This window comes from Myodes glareolus, chromosome 19 (genome assembly GCF_982192425.1).
Source record: "Myodes glareolus chromosome 19, mMyoGla1.1, whole genome shotgun sequence".
Lineage (NCBI taxonomy): Eukaryota > Metazoa > Chordata > Mammalia > Rodentia > Cricetidae > Myodes > Myodes glareolus.
The window spans coordinates 9,828,338-9,851,490 of NC_142044.1; the positions used below are offsets into that span (position 1 = coordinate 9,828,338).

At 41.8% G+C, this 23,153-nt stretch overlaps 1 pseudogene; it reads left to right on the forward strand.

Annotated features, from left to right (window-relative positions):
* The first annotated feature begins 1,513 nt into the window (after window positions 1-1,513).
* LOC125415165 (guanine nucleotide-binding protein G(i) subunit alpha-2 pseudogene) lies at window positions 1,514-3,105 on the forward strand (annotated as a pseudogene).
* The last annotated feature ends 20,048 nt before the right edge of the window (window positions 3,106-23,153 follow it).

The following is a 23,153-nucleotide window of genomic DNA, read 5'->3' on the forward strand; positions in this document are numbered from 1 at the left end:
ACTATTGCAACTCAGTAAAATATGCAAAGTGCCCACAGAGGCAATAGAGATTGTTCATTCAGTATAGCGTTTACTGTGCAAGTATGAGGGCCTGAGTTGAGATTCTCAGAAGTCTCTCAAAAGCCAGGCACAGTTGTACACACCCATAACCCCAGGACTGGGGAGGTGAAGAAAGGTGACTCCCTGGGACTCGCTTTCAACCAAATCCTTGCTAAAGCAGTGAGTTCCAGGTTCACTGAGAGACTCTATTTCAAAAATTAATGTGTAGAACAATTAAGAAAAGTGTTTGACATCAACCTTTAGCTCTACATGTACCCACATGTATATGTGTGTAAATATACATACATACATACACACACACACACACACATGCAAGGAATCAGTCAATAGATACCTGTCATAGTACTGTTAAATACTGTTGTGACAGACAATTGAATGCTAAATAAAATGCTAAGAGAATGTTATTGTTCTAAGGCGATCACCAGGTATAATAGATCCACTGAGTTGGCACTACCCACCTAGCAGATCAAAGGACCACTGCAGAAATGCCTCCCACTGTTGCTGCTCCCCGCTTGTGTCCTCTCCTCCAGGATTGTCAAAGGGTTCCATTAGAGTTGGTGTAGGATTTTGTAAAGATAGCAGGGAGGGCACTTGGATTTGTCTATAATGAGAACATCCAATGCCCATTTATTCAGCACAACAGCTGTTCAAGGGAAACACAACGATCCCCAAGTGATGGATGGGACAAGTCAATGTTGCCAAATAGAAATTAGCCATCTGAATTATCTGAAATCCCAATGCTTGTCTGCAGCAGACACGGGATTCACATTAAACCTGATTACAAGTTTACTACCTTTTCGTCACAAGGTTATGGCCCCCAAGAGTTGATCTCAGATGAGGGGAGGCACTTCTGATTTGCAGTGTAACTAAAGTTCAGAAAAAGAAATGTGCGCATACACTGAGTTGGAGAACAGAGTTGGAGTGCCTTGTAATCAAATTTTGTATTCAAAATTCCATTCTGATTGATTCTCTGAAGAGAAGAGAGTTTCAGAGATCAGATTTCATTATTGAGCAAAAACAATGTGGTTGGTACAGTACGTGAACCATGGTGGGTGTGGGTAGTCATGAGAGCTGATACTTATCCTGCTTTTTACTTTAAGCTTGGAAACTATTTGTGGGTCTGTCTGTGACACGGGTTCAGATTTTCTGTTTTCCAAAGAATGTTTTCAGCTCCCAATAGTTCACTTCTAGATGCAACAGATGTTCCTTCTAAATGATTCATTACTTGGAGCTTAGAGAAAGCCTTTGGGATGTCAGCTCCCTTGATCTTTTGCTGAACTTCAGAAAATCAAAAGTAATTCTTTCAATCCGGTAAGAATTCTTTTTATCAATGCGGACCTGAGAGCTTCCCGCAGAGGGCCGTCGGAGGGAGTGGAGTGGGTCGGGCGGGGCCGAGCCGGGCGGTGGGCCGTGTGGGGGCCAGGCCAGGCCGGCGGACGGCAGGATGGGCTGCCTAGCGCTCTAAGATGATCGACAAGAACCTGCGGGAGGACGGCGAGAAGGCAGCGCGGGAGGTGAAGTTGCTTCTGTTAGGTGCTGGGGAATCAGGGAAGAGCACCATCGTCAAGCAGATGAAGATCATCCATGAAGATGGCTATTCAGAGGAAGAATGTCGGCAGTATCGTGCGGTTGTCTACAGCAACACCATCCAGTCTATCATGGCCATTGTCAAGGCCATGGGCAACCTGCAGATTGACTTTGCCGACCCCCAGCGTGAGGATGATGCCAGGCAGCTGTTTGCACTGTCCTGTGCTGCTGAGGAGCAAGGTATGCTTCCTGAAGATCTGTCCGGTGTCATCCAGAGGCTCTGGGCTGACCATGGTGTGCAAGCCTGCATTGGTCGCTCACGGGAATACCAGCTCAATGATTCAGCCGCTTATTACCTGAGTGACCTGGAGCGCATTGCAGAGTGACTACATCCCTACGCAGCAGGATGTACTGCGGACCCGTGTGAAAACCACGGGCATTGTGGAAACACACTTCACCTTCAAGGACTTACACTTCAAGATGTTCGATGTGGGTGGCCAGCGATCTGAGCGGAATAAGTGGATCCACTGCTTTGAGGGTGTCACGGCCATCATCTTCTGTGTCGCCTTGAGCGCCTATGACTTGGTGCTGGCTGAGGATGAGGAGATGAATCGCATGCATGAGAGCATGAAGCTGTTTGACAGCATGTGCAACAAGTGGTTCACAGACACCTCCATCATCCTCTTCCTCAATAAGAAGGACCTGTTTGAAGAGAAGATCACACAGAGCCCTCTGACCATCTGTTTCCCCGAGTACACAGGGGCCAACAAGTATGATGAGGCCGCCAGCTACATCCAGAGCAAGTTCGAGGACCTGAATAAGCGCAAAGACACCAAGGAGATATACACACAATTCACGTGCGCCACCGACACCAAGAACGTGCAGTTTGTGTTTGATGCCGTCACTGACGTCATCATTAAGAATAACCTGAAGGACTGTGGCCTCTTCTGAGGGGCAGCAGGCCTGGCAGGATGGGCCACCGCCGACTCTGCTCCCTACTACTCCTGAGGAAGATGGGGGCAAGAAGACCATGCTCCCTGCCTGTTCCCCCACCCCATCCCCAGCTGCTTCTCCCATCTTTTCTCTCTGTTCTCAGCTCCCCTGTCCCCTCCCTTGGCTCTAGACTTGGGGGAGGGGTTGCCACAGGCCTCCCTGTTTGAAGCCCACCCTTGTCTGAGGGGCCGGGAGTAGCCATGGTACACCCTTCTTGAGCATCTGTTGTGGTTTTCCGACCATTGTCTTGTTCTGGGGTGAGGGGAGCGCATGCAGAATTTCCCGAGGCCTGTGTCTGGAGGGGTGCCCACTTCTCCAGCCTAGACCCCTGGCTTTGTCCAACACCAGCCCTGACCCAAGTCCAAATGTTTACAAGGAGCCTCCTGCCTACCCTACCCTTTGCCGCTCGGAGGCCCCAAAGGAAAAAGCACAAGAAGCAAGAGAGACCACCATTCCTGGAGACACAATCCACCTGCTCATTCTCGTAGCTTTAAAAAAAAAGAAAGAAAGAAAGAAAGAAAGAAAGGAAGGAAGGAAGGAAGGAAGGAAGGAAGGAAGGAAGGAAGGAAGGAAGAAGAAAAGGAAAGGAAAAAAAAGGAAAACTGCAAACCTAGAAGACTTTTTATAGAAACCTATTTAAAACTGTCAGGTCCTGACCAGCACCCCTCCTCCCTAGTCCCCTTTCCAGTGATTCCGAGCCTTGAGTGTGTCTGTGTGTTTACACCCATCCCTCTTCGGGCGGCCCCCTGCCCTGCCCTCCACGGAATTGGATTCCAAGGGCTGTTCCAGACAACTGCCAATGTCCCTGAGGGCCCTGCCCTGAAGCCCTGGCCCAGGCTCCATTAACCTAAATGTAGCTCCTTAGCGCTAATCTAGGAACCGCCGCTGCCTGCTGAGGGGCCAGGCCCCTCATGCCCTCACCCCAGGCCCGGGTCCTTCAGCGTTGAACACTTCCTTGCTTTTTTCACATGTTTTATGGAATTGTTCACATGATTTGAAATAATAAAATGTAGAAACCAAAAAAAAAAAAGAATTCTTTTTATGCAGTGCTGTTGAGGTATGACTTTTTACAGGAAACAGTATGGTACATACTTAATGTATGCGATTATTAAATATGTTTGGATATATGCATTATTTGTACTTGTGTATATATGCACATGTGTGTATATATGTATGTGTGTATAATTTGTTTGCATTCATGTGTGTGAGTCTAAGTGTACGCACCATAATGTACTTGTAGAGGTTGAAGGACACCCTTGGGTATTTGTCATCTTCCACCTTGTTTGAGGAAGGATATCTGAAGTTGCAGCTAACTGACCTTGAAGATTCTGAAGATTGTTGTGTCTTCATAACCTAGATCTCCACAGTAGTACTGAGACTACAGATGGGTATTCTTGCACCCTGCTTATACGGGTCCTGAGAACTCAACATCAGTTCCTCGCACTTGGACGGCCAGTGTTTTTTACCCCTGAACCCAAGTCATATACTTTATGTGAAAACTTTTGGTGTTTCTTTTTCCTGTAATAGTCTATCATTGTTATGTGTAATACATATTTTGTATTGTAATTCTAAGCATTTATTTTATAGTATAGAGCTCATAAAATTTCTATTGGATCACCTAATGACTAATTTCTGGGTGGTATGGATTGCGTGGAAACATCAAACCTCACAGCTTTAAGTTCCCAGTATTGAAATAGTGTTCTTTTGTTATAATCTTTGCCAAAGTGCATAATCTATGTTATTTTCTTACCAGACATTCTTCTGGTTTGAAATTTTGGAAGCCATTTATTCATAATTACCTTCTTAAATTTCTTAAACATTTTACAATTTTGTAGTGAAGCAAGTAAAGGTCAATAATGAATGACTAGATAGTTCAACGGATGTCTTGGAACTTAGGATCACCTTATTCCTCAACAGCAATACAATTACATCAAAAATTATTGAAATACATTTAATGGTTATGATAATAACAATGTCAGACACTATGGTTACAATTCTGTGTTTTCTGTATGCCAAGTACTACATGCAGAATTCAACTCACTTAATCCAAGCCATTCTAAAAACTTAGGCATAAATATTATTGAGCTACAAGTAAATAAATGAAGACATCAGAGACTGTGATTTAGCCAAATTTATACATTTAGCCAGGTTTATACACCAAGCAACCTGCAAACAAATTTGTCTAAATGCTTAGCCCAGGTTCTTATTGCTGCCACATCCCATCATTCGATTGCAGAATTGTTAGTATTAGTACATATGTGTGTGCCTTGCCTGCTAATTATCATATTTCTATTTTTACTATCAATATATGTCTCTCAAGAACAACTAAAAGAAACAAAAGAGGAAGTTTGGTAAAACTGATGATTATTTCTTAATTTCTACAAGCTAGTCAGGAGTTGTCTATATTGACATAAATAGAATAGAATCTTAACTTTTTCGTCTTTGATCTTAATTTTTTTTCCTTGTCTAAACTCTCATCAGCCACCATCTTGGCTTTTTTCCAAAAGTGAACAAGGTGACATTTGAAAACACTGCTGGGGTAGTATATGTGGTATGCATTTTACATTTTCTAAGTATTTCCCTGCCATGCAAAGTATTGTGTCCTAGGAAAATATGTTTCCATAAAAATAAAAACCAAATAGTTGTGACATATAGTATTTATTCTACACAACAAATGTTCAGAGTTAAGTCACACAGCACAGTCTATATTGTACTATGTGCCCTGTTTGTTAAATTCAAGCTAGGTTTAATACAATAAACAGTTGTTCGATCCCTACTGTATACCAGGGTTTGCATTTGGGACTAGTGAGACTGTAGTGAACTACTTAGACACTGCTTTCACTTCTGAAAAAGAAAACCGATAAATATGTTTGCGGAGAATATTTCAACAAAACATATGGTCCAGTCTTGAAAAGGGAGGAGGGACATGGATGGGAAAGAGGGATCAAGGCGTTTCTTCTCACAACAGGAATCCCCCTCTCCCTTGTGTTCCTAATGAAGAGTCTAGTCAGTTTGCCTGGAGGACAAACTTTAACATTAAAAATGAACCATGGCCCAGCCAGTCAATGCATGTCATCCTCTTTAATAATTTTAGATTTTATCCAGAACACAACAGGAAGTCTTTAACAAGTTTCTCTTTACAACATATCCAGAAATGCCCTAAAAATAGCCTGCATTTTTGCTCCAGAACAAAAGAATGAATTAGAATCAAACCGAATTTCTGTAGGGAGACCAGGTGGGTGACAGTTATAATAATATGAGGAGGGCAATGTTCAAAACCTAGAGGAAGAGCCCCAGAACTAGACAAATTCCATCAGTACAAATGCAACAGAATTTTCACGGATTTCTTTGATTTGGTGTAACTAAAGAAAGACAGATGTCAAGACTGACTCTCAGGTTTGATGTTGTATTGAGAGTCATGGAAGGTTCAATTTTGTATATTAATTCAACAAACATATTTTGAGCAGAGATGATAGCCCTGGATTACTTTGGGTGCTGGAGAAAATTTTTTGTGCGGAAAATGAGTCCCTGGTGAGCTGTGCCTTATCTGCTAATACGGAGATATTCAAGCAGAACAACTGTTCCCCGTGTTCTAAAGCAGTATCTCTGCCTACAAGTGTTATTTCAGTGTTGTTCCAACATCTGGCCTAAAACTTAACATCAGTTTAGATTTAATAATTCCCAATTGAAACACTGGAAATAAGTCATGTGCGAAATAAAGCCTCTCTTTGGATTGAAATGTGGTTCTTGTTAGAGAAGAGTTCTGCTAAACTATAAAGCACAATATGATGCACGAGCAAAAGCCACAATGCACTAAAGGAGGGCAGGGTGGAGAAGGCTAGTAGAAGTGAGGCTCTGTCATATCTTAAAGAAAGACTCTCAACTTGTTAGGAACATGGAGCTTTGGGGCATACTTATTGAAACTTTTGCAACTCTAAATGAAAATTTAAAAATTGAAATATACAGAGGGTCAGTTTATCTATCTAAGAAGAAGGGGAGAGGACCATCAGCATTCTAAGAGATGAGCATCCGACTGTCAGACGACAGTCACGAAGCCCTTGGGGTGCTCAGCCTTGGGGTGTGTCTCAGGGACAGGAAAGGAGTCAACTCTGTTGGAGTCTGTGAATGGCAGGAGACTGGGATGAAAAGACTAGAGAAATGGGAGACCTCACAAAGTCTTAGGGGTCTTATGGAGGATGAGCTCTCCTCTGCGCGTGTCAGGAGACTATTTGTCATAGCACGATTTCTATTGCTGTAAAAGGAAAATAGTGGAGGGCATTTTTATTTGGCTTATTCCTCCTGATCACAGCCTATCACTGAAGAAGTCGGGGCAGGAACTCAGGTCACTGCAGAGGCAGAAACTAAGAGGAAAGCTGCTACTGGCTTTTGCTCCATGCCTTGTTCAGTTTGTCTTCTACAATCCAGGGCCATCTGCCTAGGGGTGGCACCATGTACAGTGGGCTGTGCCTTCTCACAACAGCCATTGCTCAAGAATATTTCCCCACAAACCTGCCAACAGGCCAGCTTGTTGAACACAAACCCCCAAATGAGGCTCCCTCCTTCTAGGTGACTCTAGCTTGTGCCAAGATGGGGGGAAAAAAAGTAAGCAGCAGCACACCATTAGAGAGTCCTGAGAAGAAAAGCGGCACAATGTGACTCACATAACTAAGCGTCCCTGGCTCCTGGGCACAGAGGAGTGTTCAAGTAAGGCTAATCCAAGGAGTTTACAGTGGGTGGAACACTCGGGGGTCAACGAAATGACTCAGTCCTTTCTTACTGACGTCCTTTCCTCTCCCTCTCTCTTAATTTGCAGTGCCATTTTCTAAATAGAAGAGCTGCCTTGTTGAGGAGCCTGCTGTATTTAAGAGTCTGGTGGGAGCCAGGGTGGTTGCTCTGGAGGAAGGAGTGAGGGTTGAGATTTCAGAAATAGGACAGGAACCCTTTGGAATTTCTTCTACATTACGCGGGCAGTTCTCTGTGGGTGGGGACTTTAGACACTAGCCTGTTACAGCCAGAGATAGCACACACATATTTGGGAGGTCCCTTTGGAATTCAAACACATTAGAGAGTAGGGGTATAGGTGTGTGGAATGTGTTGCCCTGAAGAAAATCCCCTATGGTCCCCTGGGAAATAACGAGACAGTTGTTTTCCTGGAGTTGAGGTATGACTGGAGGGTATAGCACCAGCCTGCTGAACTGAGGAGAAAACCAAGGAGCAAGAGACCACTGGAGACGCACTGTGCTTGTGAGAGTGTGATCAGCTCGTGGAACACTGAGAATCAGGGAGTTTTAAAGGATCCATGTCTTACTCTGGGTGTATGTGTTCATACAGTTTTCTCTGATAAACAACATGTAGTCTTTTTGAGGGGGAGGAGGGTACAGTTTTAACCAAAACGTCAAATTATCTTATTTCATTTATATTTTGATTTGATGAGCTGTCTTGAGCTTTGTTTGTGCTGTGTTTGTGTTTTCTTAAAACCTTATAGCATGTAGCCCTGGGGGCCTGACATGGACCCCTCTCATTCACTTTGGGGATCACCACATTTTCAACTCTGACAAGTGTTAAAGTCAAGTGGGAAGATAGCTTTTGCTAAATATTAAAGTCTCAGATCCCTCTTCATAGATTGAAGTTCGATGGGTTCTGAGTGGGGCTGGAGCCTTGCTTTATTTAAACTCCGAAGTCATCCCCAAGCTGCCTGCCTGAGAAGTACCCTGCCAAAAAGATGATCAACCAGATGTCAGGCAGATCATTTCTGCTTTGGGTTGTCTTGGTAAATGCTAATTAAATTGGTGTTTACACAGTTCTTGGTATTTCTCGACAAAAAGTCATCCCTAATTTCTTTCCCTAGCAAAATGCTAGTAATTTCTCTGTGGAGATAAGCAGAAAATTAAAATTCAAAACTGCAAAACTCGAGCATAAACAAGCCATCATGTACAGCCTTAAACCCATGTGCACATTTTCTCTTATTCTCATCTTCCTTCTAGGATTAAAAACAATGTCACAGTGTTTGAAGCTCTGAACAAATTGAACTGTATCACATGGTTATTTTATCAGTAGAAAAGAAGGACATCAGAATAATGAAGCAGGAAATTTTAAAGGCAGCTCCCCACTACAGAATAAATAGGAAAATAATGATTAAGAAGCAAGTGTAAGGACCCTAATTGATGGTGCAGATATTATGTTGGCTAGGTGATGATGGAGAGCAAGGACAGAAAGCAGGCTTTGATATATTCAGAACTCCAGGTCTGAGGATGCTTTTTCTCCCAATTAGCTATGCCTTCTCTTAAAGAGGAGGGTCTGAGAAATCAGGTCTGATGCTGTTTTGGAAAAATCTCCAATAATTTGACAGCTTGGTACGAAGCGCAAATTATTCGCAACTTGTTTTTATGCTGTGCTGTGTCTTGTGTCAAGACCCTAGACTTTTTCCTCTTTTGACTAAATCCCTTCTATACATCTCCACTATAAAGAACAACTAAGAATGACTTTCCAGTAACTACTTTGTTGTTTCTCTGACTATCTATCAAAAGATAATCTCACTAGTCAATCATGCTTCGTGCATGCCCATAGGAGGCCTGTCCCTTTCTGAATGAACATGAAGGAGGAGTGGGCAGGGAGAGGGGTAGATGGAAAAGGGAAGGGAACAAGAGGAGAGGGGGGAATGGAAACTAGTTGGTATGTAAAATAAATGAAAAAAAATGTTTTTAAATAAAAACAAGTAAAAGATTTCTTTATAAGAATCAAAACATTCGCAATATTTCCCATGTGATGAGCACATATGTGTCAGGATTTAGCTTGTCATTAATGTTCATCATATCATTTAATTCACCCAGGAATGATCTGATGAAATCTGCTTTTTAATCCTCATCTCACTGAATAAGGAGAAAATACTTCCTGAGTTCTGAACCCAAAGCCAGTCATTACGTGGTCCTGTTAGAGGGCATTGCGGTATGTGCAGCCTAGTGCTGATGTGCTGCAAAATGGAAAAACATGCCAATTCTCCTGTCCTTATAAACTCATAAAAATGTTTCCCCTCCCGCAGTTGAATGATATCACTTCTGAATCTTGGTGGCTCTTCCTCATGATCTCATGGATTAAGTTGCTTATATGCATTGTGTGATCCTCGAAACACATTCGTGAAGAAAACTGTGCAACTTCCTATTTTTCAAACAAGAAAACAAAGGCTTTTCTAGGTTCAGTGCTGTGTTTGAGTCTCTGAGGAGTTGGGGGCCCTGACTGAATTGATTCTAGGATTCACAGATTCTAAATCCTCCACTTCTCATATAGTGCAGCAGCATCAGACAGCAGCCATTGCTTCATAATTCTCCAAAACAAGCTCCAGTCCTCCTGCAAGAAGAAGAGCATGAGTAGAAACAGATTTCAATACAAAATACATATCGTTTTATCTATTCCTTGTGTGAATTCTAATTTCATTTTTGCTGTATTATACATGCACTAAATATAATTCAAATGTGTGTGTGTGTGCAGTTAGGAATATACCTTGGATGAAATTTCACTTGTAAAAATCAGAAAGGGATCTATCAGCCCCCAAACTTAAATCTTCAGCTTTTACACTTCACAATGCTCTCTGCCATCAACAGTGCTTATAGACTGTGCAGAGTTGCCTCAACTGAGAATAGCTTCATTCGGTATCTTGATACATGCACTCTAAAAAGGAAAGGAAGATTCTGGGAATGAACGGTTATTTGACCCAGGAATCAGTACGTCAGTACATTTATCATAATCCTGAGAGACGTCAGTGTGGCACTACTTTGCTTAAACAAATTTGTAAAGCATTCAATTCTTAGAGCTTCTTACATATATACAGACAGAGAGACACACATATTCCACACACAAGACAGGCCGACAGAGACAGAGAATGTAATATTCCTTTCTTTTGTACTTTCTGCCTCTGGTTGTGTTACGATAATACTGCGTCTTGCTCTAGCTTTTCTCTCACCATCTTGGAGTCCCTAGTTACGTGAAATCCTACCTCTCATCCTGAACCACACATTGCAGAAATTTGAAGACTGAGTCCGATTTCTATACCTGTTGTTTTTGACATCATTTCTGGCACATACTCAGCTTTCAGTGTTTGTAATGGGGATGAATATAATTACAAATAAATAGATACCTTTCCAACAGAGTTAATTATGAATCTTGTGCACTTTCCTGAAATATAAAAAGGCTTCAAGGACTTTATTCCTTTGCCTCCCCTTTAATGACTGATGTCTGCAGCTAATCAGTGTAAAGCTTCGGCAGGGTTTCACTTACATTCCTTTGTGAGTTCTAAATAACTCCTTATTTTACAGTTATTATTTGCATTTTATAAAAAAAACTTTATGTCATTTTCAACAGCTTCAGAGGCTTGTCTTTGCAATTACTTATTTATCTACTTTTAGAAAGATATTTATTCCCACCAAAAATTCATGGTATCAGGAACTACATATTCCCTGTCCCCTCAGCTCTTCATGGTGAAAGAGTATTTCCAATGATTAGGTTAAGTGCAGTGCACCTTTCCGTTTTCCAGTCTCCCTTAACTATGTTCTCTCATATGTTTGTGTCTTACACATACCCCTACAATGACAAAAAAAATCTGAATACACCTTCATTACCAAACGCCTGGTACTGTTTAAGGGATCTAAATGTCCACCATGATTTTTTTGTGTTAAAAGCTTTGTCTCTGCCTGTGGTGGGTTTTGTTGGTGGGAAGAGGAAGGACCTAATTAGAGGAAGCCTGGTCACTGGGAACATGTTCTTGACAGGATTATTGGGAGCCCATCCCATTCTTCCTTTTCTTTTTTGCTTCCTGGTCATCATCAGATGAGCAGGTCTCCACCATACACTCCTGTCCTGGTATCTGATAATGTCGTGGATCCAGAACAACACACTATGTGGTCATGAACTTCAAGCTCTGGAACTATGAGCCTACCAGTCTTTTCTTCATCTAATTATCTGAGGTGTTGTATTTAAGTGACTAAAACCTGATTGGCTGACCCATAAGTGGAAACCTAGCATCCATGGCATTTGTGCCATACACAGGTTACCCATCTACTTAGGCAGCTCTACTCCTTTTCCAAAAAGGAATCTATAGAGAAAATATTTAGTATCAGTTATCTGTCTTCCTCAGCCTTTTTTTGTCTCTGAGTATTGTCTATCAGGATGAGTCGTGTTCAGTCTTTTATTAGTATTTTATTAGTATTGGTATTTAATAGTATTTTCTTAGTACATAGTGTTCTAAGTCACAAAGAATAGCAGGAAGCACCAGATTCTGTGTCCGTGTTCACCTAATGATGGGACCACAACAGTATCTTAATTTTTCATCTGTCAAGATTTTCAGCATTTTCCTAGGAACTTAAACCATCATTTGCTGTGGGAGCTAGGATGTGTTCCACTTTGCAGAATTTGGAAGATTAAAATATGTACATCACACCATTGACACTTATTCAGGCTTTCAATGGGCAACTGCCTTGAGCTCAGAAAAAGTTGACTCAGTAATCACACATTTATTAGAAGTTATGGCCATTATGGGCATACCTGCATAAATAAAAACCAATAATGGTCCAGCTTATGTCTCTAGGAAAATGAAACAGTTTTTTGCTTATTATAATATTAAGCATGTTACAGGTATACCATACAATCCTACAGGTCAAGCAGTCATAGAAAGATCAAATCAAACTATAAAGGATATGTTAAATAAACAGAAAGGAGTAGAAAATGCCCCCCAAAATAGATTGCATAATGCATTATTAACCTTGAATTTTCTTAACACTGATGAAAAAGGAACAACGGCTGCAGAAAGACATTGGATAATGGAAAAGTCTGCTGAATTAAATCAACCAATTTATTTCAAGGATGTGCTGACCTCGCAATGGAAGCCCGGAGACGTGCTGCGTTGGGGAAGGAGTTTTGCTCTTGTCTCCACAGAAGAGGAAAAATTGTGGATACCATCAAAATTAATAAAGGTTCAGTTTGAAGAGGAGAAGCCTCTTGGAAAGATAAATAACAACTCATTCACAAGAATAATAATCACACCAAAGGTAAGAAAAACATATAGGTTGGGGGCAGGGTTCTTTTCTTATCTCCACAGAAAAACACTCACCTTTTAAGAACTTAAGGGACCCTGGATATTTGAATACTGATGGATGGAAACTAGTTACAACCCAATATGGATCAGCAAGAAAACTGAAAAGTTCAGTAAGTACAATTATTATGTACATATTTTTAAATGTGCTTTTATTAGTAAATATATAGAACTGGTTTTGAAGTTGGACTCTGGCTCAGTCCCTCTCCAATTCCAAGCCTGTTGATAAGAGGTATCTCAGAGTTTCTGTCTCATGTCAGGAGCCATGATATGGGTCAGAATAAGAATAATAATATTAATAATAATTGATAAACTTTCTTTGTCTTTCCTCATATCTGTTTTTGTCTTTATTATACCTTTTATTGAATATATATGTATATATATGTATATGTCTTCGTAGATAATGTTTAACTTTCCCATAACAAACAATAAATTTTCCTGCAGTAATCTTTAAAGCTTCTAGGATGAAGATGGGGCCCCGCAACATCAACTCCACCTAGTTACTATGATGTCATAATGTTGATAGCGCTACTTTTAGACCTGTTTTTTTGGTACCAGCTACACAAGACAGTTCTGAATGATACACAAAATTTGACAACACTCTGGCCAGACCTCCTCAAACTACTCAGAGACTATTTGCAACTTCCTCACACCAAATATTAATATTGGAATTTTACCATCAATTATTTTCACAGGACCCCCTAAGAGAAACGTCGCCCCCAAGATAGCTGGAAGCAATTTTAGAGGATGACGTCCCCTCTCCCAGTAGAATTTGCCCTCAGGTTTAGGGACATCATTTAGGGGTTGGTTATAATTGATATAGGAATGAGGGAATGGGGGAGGTATTTTATAAGCTCAGGGGTGTTTATCATAAAAAAGGGGGGATTGATTGGTGATGGGATAATAATATATTGGTATTTGTGAGTCATTGTTTTTAGAAAATTGTATTGGTGTTGATTTTTGCACATTGATATATTGAATATTGTATGTGAGTATGCTTCTACCTCTATTTGTATTGATATATATACATATATTTACATTCCTACCTCTGATTAAGATATTTATGTAATGATATACATTGTTTACATTTGGAGGTCATTGTCCTCACTCATTGCACAGTTGTTCATTCTCTTAGTCTTCAAGTTAGATATATAAAAATCAATAATCATATATGTTTGTTATATTTATATTTAGGCTAATCAGGTTATTTAGGTGCATAGAGATCATACTTAGTATAGATAGTATAATCTTCAACCCTTTCGAAGAGCTATAAAAAATGGCCTTTAATCTAACTCATAGTTCTATAGTAGTGAGACACAATCGCTCCTGGCATCACCACTCTACTCCCGAGAGAACATTGAGCGCCAAAGGCGTGTCTTCTTCCTGGCAAAACTGGCCTTTGGGCAAAGAAAAGGCCCATACCTCTAACACTGACAGAATTACAGAATATCCATAAATGGATAAAAGCAGGATTGTCTTGTCTTGCCAAGACAGGGTAAGAGAGTCCTAAAAGGTTTCTTGCCTTTGAAAAATGGCATGTCAGTTACATCAGGCCTTAGCCAAAGTTGGTTGACTCAACATTACAAACGAGACTTTGGGTGATTGACCAGGTATTCAGTTGTCTCTTCCATTTGTTGTGTATTTTGAAAGTTGTTTTACTGCACTTCCTAATGACAAAGGTAACATTTTTTCCCTTCTCAGATCTTCGATGGGGTTGAAGACTAGATAAATGTAGCTACTTTCCTCTCGTCACTTGGCCAAGTTATTTATTATACAAGACTTAGGATAGTTAGAATAGGATATTCTTATTCTACATAATTTTGTAGTAGGTTTAGAACTCTCTTACTTAAACAAAAGGGGGAGGTGCTGCGGGAGCTACTTCTGCTACTTCAACCAATAGCCTTTGAGGTACCAGCCCACTGGGGTGTGGTGTCTTTCGCTTTAAAAATAAGCGGTGGCAGTCCTCACTCTCTCTTGCTTACTTTGGATTCCGCTTCTGACTATCAGGCGCTCTTTTCCTGTTCCTGCAGGAGGCTATTGTCTAGGATGGTGATCTGTAAATTTTTCCTTTTAAATAAATAACCCTTTTATTAATCTTAATTCTGAGGTTGTGTAGGATTGTTTTGTTTTGTGATTTACTCCATCAATCATTCTAAAATATGTTTGAGACAAAGATAACTCTAATAAACATGAATATTATTACAGAAAAAATTTAAGTTGCAAACCATTTCTATTGTACCTTGCAACAAAATGATTTTCTCTTTCCACCGCTGACGAATTAAACTATAATTCAGACAGGGTAATGTTCTTCACTGTTGGTTATTGTCCAAGTGAGAATAGACCCGCTCCTCATATGTCTAATTGACTCCACCATACATAGCTAAAATAAGAAAGATTAGTAGAGTCAAGAATTAATGCCTAGTCTTTTGATTTACACACATGCACACACACACACCAAATATTGCATATTTAGAAATGAATTTTCCAAATTTCTATACTATGGCACTAAGACAGCACCCCACACACACACATTGAAGTGTTGCAAAGATGGAAACAGAAAAGAAACTATTTCTACTGTAGTTTCTATGGTGAATGAAGACAGCTTTAACCTATAGTAGTTACAGAGAAAGAAGTGAAACCTGGTGTGTTTACTGGATAGAAAGGGAATCAAGGGTCCCGCTGGGAAGAGGGAGGGTGTGGAGTCTCTGCAGCCATCACAGCCAACAAAGTATTGGTCTATATGAAGCAGGATGGAAGTCCAGTTCAACACAACCCAGTAGCTGATGATGGGTCAAGATGCCACAGTCTGACACTGGACAGTTGACTTTAGGCATATTTTTTTTGCATTATACAAAGTGGAGTGTTTATTAATGTTTTATCAGAGGGATAATCAGAAATTAAAGCCCTATGACTATTACAACTGAGGCAATGGAAGGGGACACTAGGGCTGGGCTTGCTGGCAAAGTACTCATCGAGCATATGTGATGGGCCCTGTATTTGATCCCCAGAAGCCCCAAAACAAAGAGAGAAAATAAAATGAAGGTAATACCATATTGATGATCAAAAAGAGGAACTGAAGAGATGGCCCAGAGGTAAAGGATGCACAGATCCCTTGCAGAGGACCTAGCTCATTCCTAGTAGCCACACAGCGGGGAGGCACACTGTCAACAGATCTGTGGGATCTGACCCCTCTGGCCTCCAAAGACAATGACACTCACTTGCACAAACCCAAACACATACACCTAAAAATAAAATAAGCCTTTTTTTTCTTTTAGAAATCAAGAAGGCCAGATGTGTTTTGTGCATACTTGTTGTCCTAGAGAAGGCTCTAACGTGGTCTCAGTCATACAGATAGCACAGCGGTCACCTAGGCTACTAACCATCTCTGGCCTTGTTTGTAAAAGTCTGGAAGAGCCAGATGTAGTCTGGCCCTACTGAAAGCTCAGAGGTCAGCTAGGCTATTAATCACCTCTACTCTCAAATTTCTGGGCAGAAAACAGGTTATATAACTACCCCTAAAGAGACAACCAGGAACATTCAACATTCCTGGTTTCTCTGGTGCTTAACTGTGAGCACAAGGACCTCTGTGCTTCCAGCAGAAGGGGATGTCTGGACTCAGAGTCTGGATCAGGCCTCAGCCTGTGTGGGAAAGTGAATTTGAAGGCTATACTTCTAGGAAGAAGTGGGTGGTGGTTTTGGTGGAAAAGGAAAGAGGAAGCAATTTGGTGTCCCTAATTTAAAATGTATTGGCAGGGAATATAACTTGCACCCTAGTCTTTGCACATCCACTCCCACTAGGACCAAATTAAGGGACACTGTGAGGCTTGAAGCAGCTTCAACGAGTCAGTAACCCAAGCCTTCAATCAAATAACACATTTGCAGAGCTTCATGTGCTTAGTAACTTCGGCATGATTTCTAATTGGTCTTAATAATAAAAACCCAGAGCCAGATATTAAGGCATGAGAACTGAAAGCCCAGAGTTCAGAGCAGCTAACCACTAATTCTTACCTCTAGAAAATCCTCAGATTGAATGTGGTATCCTATCTCTACAAGTCTTCAGACTGAATGCTGTCTCTACAAAACCTCAGACTGAATTCGAGCTCCTATCTCCTCCCACCTTATATTCCTCTCTCCTCCCAGCCATAACACTTCCTGTCTCCACCTCCCCAGTGCTGGGATTAAAGGTGTGAGCCATCACTGCTTGGTTCTGTTTCTCTTTTAGACTGATTCAATCTCTCTCAGGTAGCCCAGGGTAGCCTTGAAATCACAGAGATCCATCTGCCTCTGTCTCCCAAGTGATGGGATTGAAGGTGTGTGCCACAACTGCCTGGCCTCTGTGACTTACTAGTGTGGTTAGCTCCCACTCTGATCTTCAGGCAAGCTTTATTTATTAAAGAACAAATAAAATATCTCCACAAAGTAACTCCTATCTTTTAAAAATTCTATCTTTCTCACTTGTGTGTGTGTGTGCGCGTGTGTGCGCGCACGCACATGCGTGCAAACATGTGCACACAAGCATGATCAAGCTAAAGTCTCTAGGACAGTACTGGTCTATCAGATTTGCCATAGGAAATTCACTTACCAATAACTTCCTCAAGATTTTTCAGAACTCAACTTTCTAGAGAAAGAATAAGGATGGTGGTAGGTGTGGTCCTGTCTCAACACTGTAATCCTTAGAAAGAAAAGCCTGCTTGCAAAGTCAGCCATGCCTGGCAAATATGAATTTGACTCTTTTGCTGTTCTTAGTAAACATTTAACTGATAGAGTGTGACCAGAATACAGCTATAGAGTTTAAGCTGGGTATCAGATTTCCATCTGAGAGTGTTGGATTCTGTCACTTTCTCTGCAGAAGATGCAATTTGGCCAACCTCCATCAATAGCCATGGACATCTTCTCTAGTAGGCTTGTCTAGGCAGAAACATTATATGACCATACACCATTTGTATTGGTGGAGAATATGCTTTATGTCTCTTTGTGGGATGGAGATGACATAAGAAAGATTACAGAGCCTTAAAAAACCTTTCCTCCTTCCCTTCTGATCCATGTAGTAATTTACCACATAGTTAGACTGTTAGTCATCTACAGGAAGGCTTCTTGGACCTTTCTTGAAAATCTCATAAGGAGTTTTGAACTTTTTCAAAATAGTACTTTGTAAATTTATAAGACATGAACTCTCAGAGTCCTCATGTTATGTTAGGTGAAGAAGAATGTATGATGGAATGAGTTCAGGATGCTCTGGAACACAAAAAGAGAAATCTTTTCTGTGTCCTTATAAAGGCAGGCAAACCTCCCTTGAGAAATTAAACTTATTCTGACCCCCAAATGATTAGGGGAGAGCCAGATGGCTGCAGTCTTTAGATTCTGGTATATTCTTCAATACAATGTCAGAAAATAACCCTCAACATAGCACTCAAAACCATAATTATCAGGACACTGAAATTTTAAGAGTACTAGCAATTTGCCCTCTCACAATCACAGGTCTTATCTAGTCCAAATAAGTCTCCATGGCAACAGAAAAGAACCAACTTATTGTCTCCAACTGGTTCAGAATTCAGGCTTGCTTTGTTCATAAATACTGATCATTAACCCCTGATCCTGCTTCCATGTTGTTTTTTGAGGACATGCTATCTGTGGTTTTGCATCCACTGTCTTCTGGATCAATTGATCGTCATAGGTAAATTAGGGGGACGATTCACGGAGCCTACACTCCAGGCTTTGAGTAGCCCGAATCTGATCTTCCTCATCCCCTCTTTAAAGAATTGTTTATAAGAGGTTTTCCTTGCTATATGGTTGATAGTTTAAAAATATTTTAATGATTTATGCTATAAACACTAATTCATATGAAAATTCTAGGAAACAACTAAAAAGAAACATTCTCAATAGCTTAAGACACTGTTTCCAGGTATATTCAAAATATGTAGAAACTGAAGCAAAAGCTGAGCTCTATTTCTGAAGTTCTGGGTTCAATCAACTGATAGTACAGCTGAGGAATTTCTTTTCTGTTAATGCTTAGGATAGAACCCAAGACATCATTCATGCTACGTTCTCTACCACTGAGTTATACCCACAGCTCAGGAATTGTACTTCTATGTCCTCCAGTCACATAGATGCTTTTATTCGGGGTCAGACTTTGAGAGTCACTGGTGTAAGCATTAGAAGAGTAAACTAATATTTCTCAAACCAGTAGATGTCACTACCTGAGAATCCAAAAACAGCATCAAAGACCTGGCTTTGCTTTGTAAAAATTTTTAATTATTATGATAGTATCATGATAATTATATAAAGTTAATAGTTTGTTCTAAAGCATCTATATGACCACGTCATTTCCATATAATTTCAGTATCTATATTGCATTTATAATTAAAACTACATTCTAAATACTAAATAACACTCCTTTAGTTGCTAGTTGCTACTAATAAAACTAGACAATTGGATATAGAGGTCAACTGATTACATGAACGGCATATTCATATTTGGTGAAAATCAAATGAGATTATACACACAACTGAACAAAGATTTAGCATCATTTAGAATACAATGCATGCAGCAGAGAAAGATTAGCACTATCCATCCATAGCTCAAGAAATACAGTCAAATCTCAATCAAAATAAGCCACGTGGTGGTAGAACATCCCGTATTCTCTTGAGGAATAGTGATTTAGTTTGGGGAAAATATGAGCTCTCACACTGACTTAGTTGCCATTGATTCCAAGAACTGTGTTTCTGTGAAGTACTGTTTGAAACATCAGTAGGAGAGAATACATCTCTTCTCGTCTGAGCTGCTTTGGCAAACTTTTGAAACTTCCAGTGCCTATCATCTTATCAGGGTTAGCAGTCTTTAATTATAATCTTATCAGTCAACCTCCTGGGTAACTGGAGTTCAGTCATGGAGTACAAAGCTGCCACTGAACTTCTAATTATTGCTGTAACAAGAAGCTTAGTGTTTCAATCTCTTTTAAATTCTTTCTGTGAAGTGCCAAAAGCTAATGAACAAAAACAATTATTTTAATATGAGAGAACTACAAACCATAAGCAAATGTGGGTACGAAATAAGAACATGGAGTGACTGACAGAAACCAGAGTAATGAAACAGGGAAAGAAACGCAGCATAAGTGTGCCGGAGACTATAATGAAACATCTCTGGAAAGGGCAAAGACATACATTATGCCTTAGATTTGATGCGAGCATGAAATCTAATTGTTATGATAAGATTTGTACAAGAATGTCCCGCGCTTCCTCTCGCCAGCAAGAACCACGCGGTACACATAGGATCCTTCTGCAGAAAAGCTTTATGTCTCTTGGGAGCTAGAGCATAAGCCACATGGCGGAGACCCAGATAAGATGGAACCCATCCCTTATAAAGGAAACAGACCCCGCTCTGGACGTGTCATTCTTGGATTGGTCAACTGCTCCCAGTCCCAGGTGAAACCTTGGGAGTAGTGGAAAATACCAACACATGTGAGCTTTCTAGCTCACCTGGCGGTGCAGCGCCATCTATGGTGGAGAGTGTGGTTGCGGCCCTCTACATCTCCCCCTAATTTTACTTCTTTGCAGAAAGGCAACTCCCTAGGAAGGTAAAGATAGAGGTCGCACTTCCCAAAATGAAAACATTAAAATGGGCTTACACAGAATCTGTCCCTAGGCTCATGACACCTGGAACCTATCCGGCCTGCCCTCTGCCAATTTTCTGGGAAAGGGAATATATGGCAGGAAACCCTTAAGCAGAGCGACTTATCTCTCAGAGAGGGTCATTCTCTGTGCGATGCTCTTCAGCTCGACAACCTTCAGGGCTAGCTAAGTCAAGCACTCCACCCTGTGCAATGGACCACAGTCCTAGGGGTGCAGGAGCTGGTTGGCTTAAACCTTACTGCTTTAACATAGATAACCACACATCAGTAGAGGCCCCCTGTTCCAGGGCAGCCAACGCTTGTGCAATAACCACTTTGTCCCTACGATTTTGGGATTTGAGTCAGCAGACCATCCAGAGGAAAAAACACTAATCCATAGCATAGGACTGTTCCAAAACATTTCCACCCCCACCCACTCTTTGAAGTAGGGGATGAAGGACACGATCCAGGACTGGAATTCTTCGGCCAAGCTTATGTCCACTCGCGTGGAGTTGATTGTCACGATGGACCATCTCAAGGAGGACAGCAAATCATCAAAATTCTCCTGCAAGATACAAAGACAATTCTCGGCGGGAGCCGACACTCAGACCGAGGCGGCACAGGCAGCAACATCTCAAGGTCCGCGCCAGAGCCGCTGCGGCTCAAGGGGCCAATGGGAGAGGCAGCGAACAGGGCCGCTTTCCTACTAGCCAACTCTCAACACCTGTGCCACAGCAAAAGCAGCTGTAAACAAACTCTCACAGACCCAGCCAACGACCCAATCACTTTAAAAATCTAAGGGCTTTTTGCATCTACCTCCCTGTGGATCCTGAAACATTAGATTTAAAACCAAATAGTTGTAAGCTGCCATGTGGTCACTGGGGAATTGAACTCACGACCCTTGGAAGAGCAGGCAGCATTCTTAACCCCTATGCTATCTCTTCAGTTCCTTATTCAGATGGAAAATCTCTCGGGCTAGTAGCCAGCATTGTTCGCCCCGCCCGTTGCCCCAGGCTATGCCTTTGTTACCTAGGATCAGCACAGCTCAGCTCAGCCAAGCGGAACAGAAGCCACTCCAGCCTCAGAGCCCCTCACAGTTTCAGGCACATTGCAAGCCTTCTGACCTGGCAGCTTGTGGCACCGTTCTCATTCTCGGTACTGCTGTGATACCCTCCAGGCCAGGCACCAACTGAGCCGGCGCGACGTGCCCCCCACCATAGCCACTCAGCAATGCTCCGCCCCAGCCACCCTCCAGCCGCAGTTGCATTCATTCCGAGTCCAAACTAGTGCACGGAGTAAAGCAGAACTCAGAAGCAGACTTGCTGGTCTGAAACCACTGTAACATAAAGCTTTTGACCTTGTAGGTCAGTCTCCCCCATTCTTAGAACCACCGGGGAGTCCTTTTTTCTTATTTCCTTTTCAGTCTCCCCCATTCCACCGGGGGGTTCTTTTTCCTTACTTCCTTTTCTTACAGGCGCGCCTAACCTCTCACTGCACTCAGTTTCTGATATGCTATCCTGGACTTCCTCCAATACATTTTGTCCGTCTGCAACAACAGCCTGGCAGGATTTATCTTCTAAGCAATTTCAAAGTGATAAGAGAACTGCTAAGAAGTACCAAGGCCTCTACAAAATCTTTCCAAGGTGGAGACAAGTCAAGCCCAAAACCGAAAAGTCCAAGAATAGTCGTACCTCTCTGAGCAAACACCCTGCAGTTCTGAATCCTCCTTGTGTCCAAGGGGTCTCCGGTGGTGCAAAGTTCTTCTTTTTCCCGGGTATCAGCACCAGATGTCCCGCGCTTCCTCTCGCCAGCAAGAACCACGCGGTACACATAGGATCCTTCTGCAGAAAAGCTTTATGTCTCTTGGGAGCTAGAGCATAAGCCACATGGCGGAGACCCAGATAAGATGGAACCCATCCCTTATAAAGGAAACAGACCCCGCTCTGGACGTGTCATTCTTGGATTGGTCAACTGCTCCCAGTCCCAGGTGAAACCTTGGGAGTAGTGGAAAATACCAACACATGTGAGCTTTCTAGCTCACCTGGCGGTGCAGCGCCATCTATGGTGGAGAGTGTGGTTGCGGCCCTCTACACAAGAAGTCTATGAATCTTTTTCTTTATGCTATGCTAGAATTCATCCATCAGGGTTAGCTAGCTCTCAACTTCCTTCTCAAAGCAACGTGTCCACATAGACTGAGCAAACCAAATGACATTAGTTTAAGGGAACAGACAGGATTGAGCAGCTCAGCAGTTCACACACACCGTTGTTCTTTAAAGCATCACAAACTAGGTGCTAGCCTAGGTCTACAGTCATAAGGAAATCGTATACAAACAACATTTTCATGGGATTCATAGTATTGAGGATAACATAGGAGATGGGAAACTCCAGAAACACAGAAGGGACAGCTGGGTTAAGATAGCCAGCCTTGCTTACATGAGATGGTGAGGAAGGGAGGGATTATTGGGAGGTCTGCAGATAATAGACTCCCAGAAGAGGAGGAAAATCTCATAAGCAAACCCCTGAGAAGAGGTGACACTATCAACCATCGTGAAAATACAATAATCAATTACCCTTTGGCATTTTCTCTGGGAGAACTCTTCTTGGTGATGTGTTGTTTGATTTTTCCAGGTGGTTTATTATTAAAAATGCTGCGGGAGTATCTTCCGCTGCTTCAGCCAATAGTCGCTGAAGTACGAGCCCACGGTGCTGCTCCGTCAGCCAATAGCCGCTGAAATACCAGCCCACTGGGGCGTGGTATATTTCTCTTTTAAAAAGAGCCACAGAGCTCTTCTCGGGCCTCTTGGTCCCGGCTCCTGCTCCCGGCTCCTGCTCCAGCGACTAGGCTCCCTTCCTGACGGTTTATGGAGTATGTAAGTTTTACCCCCC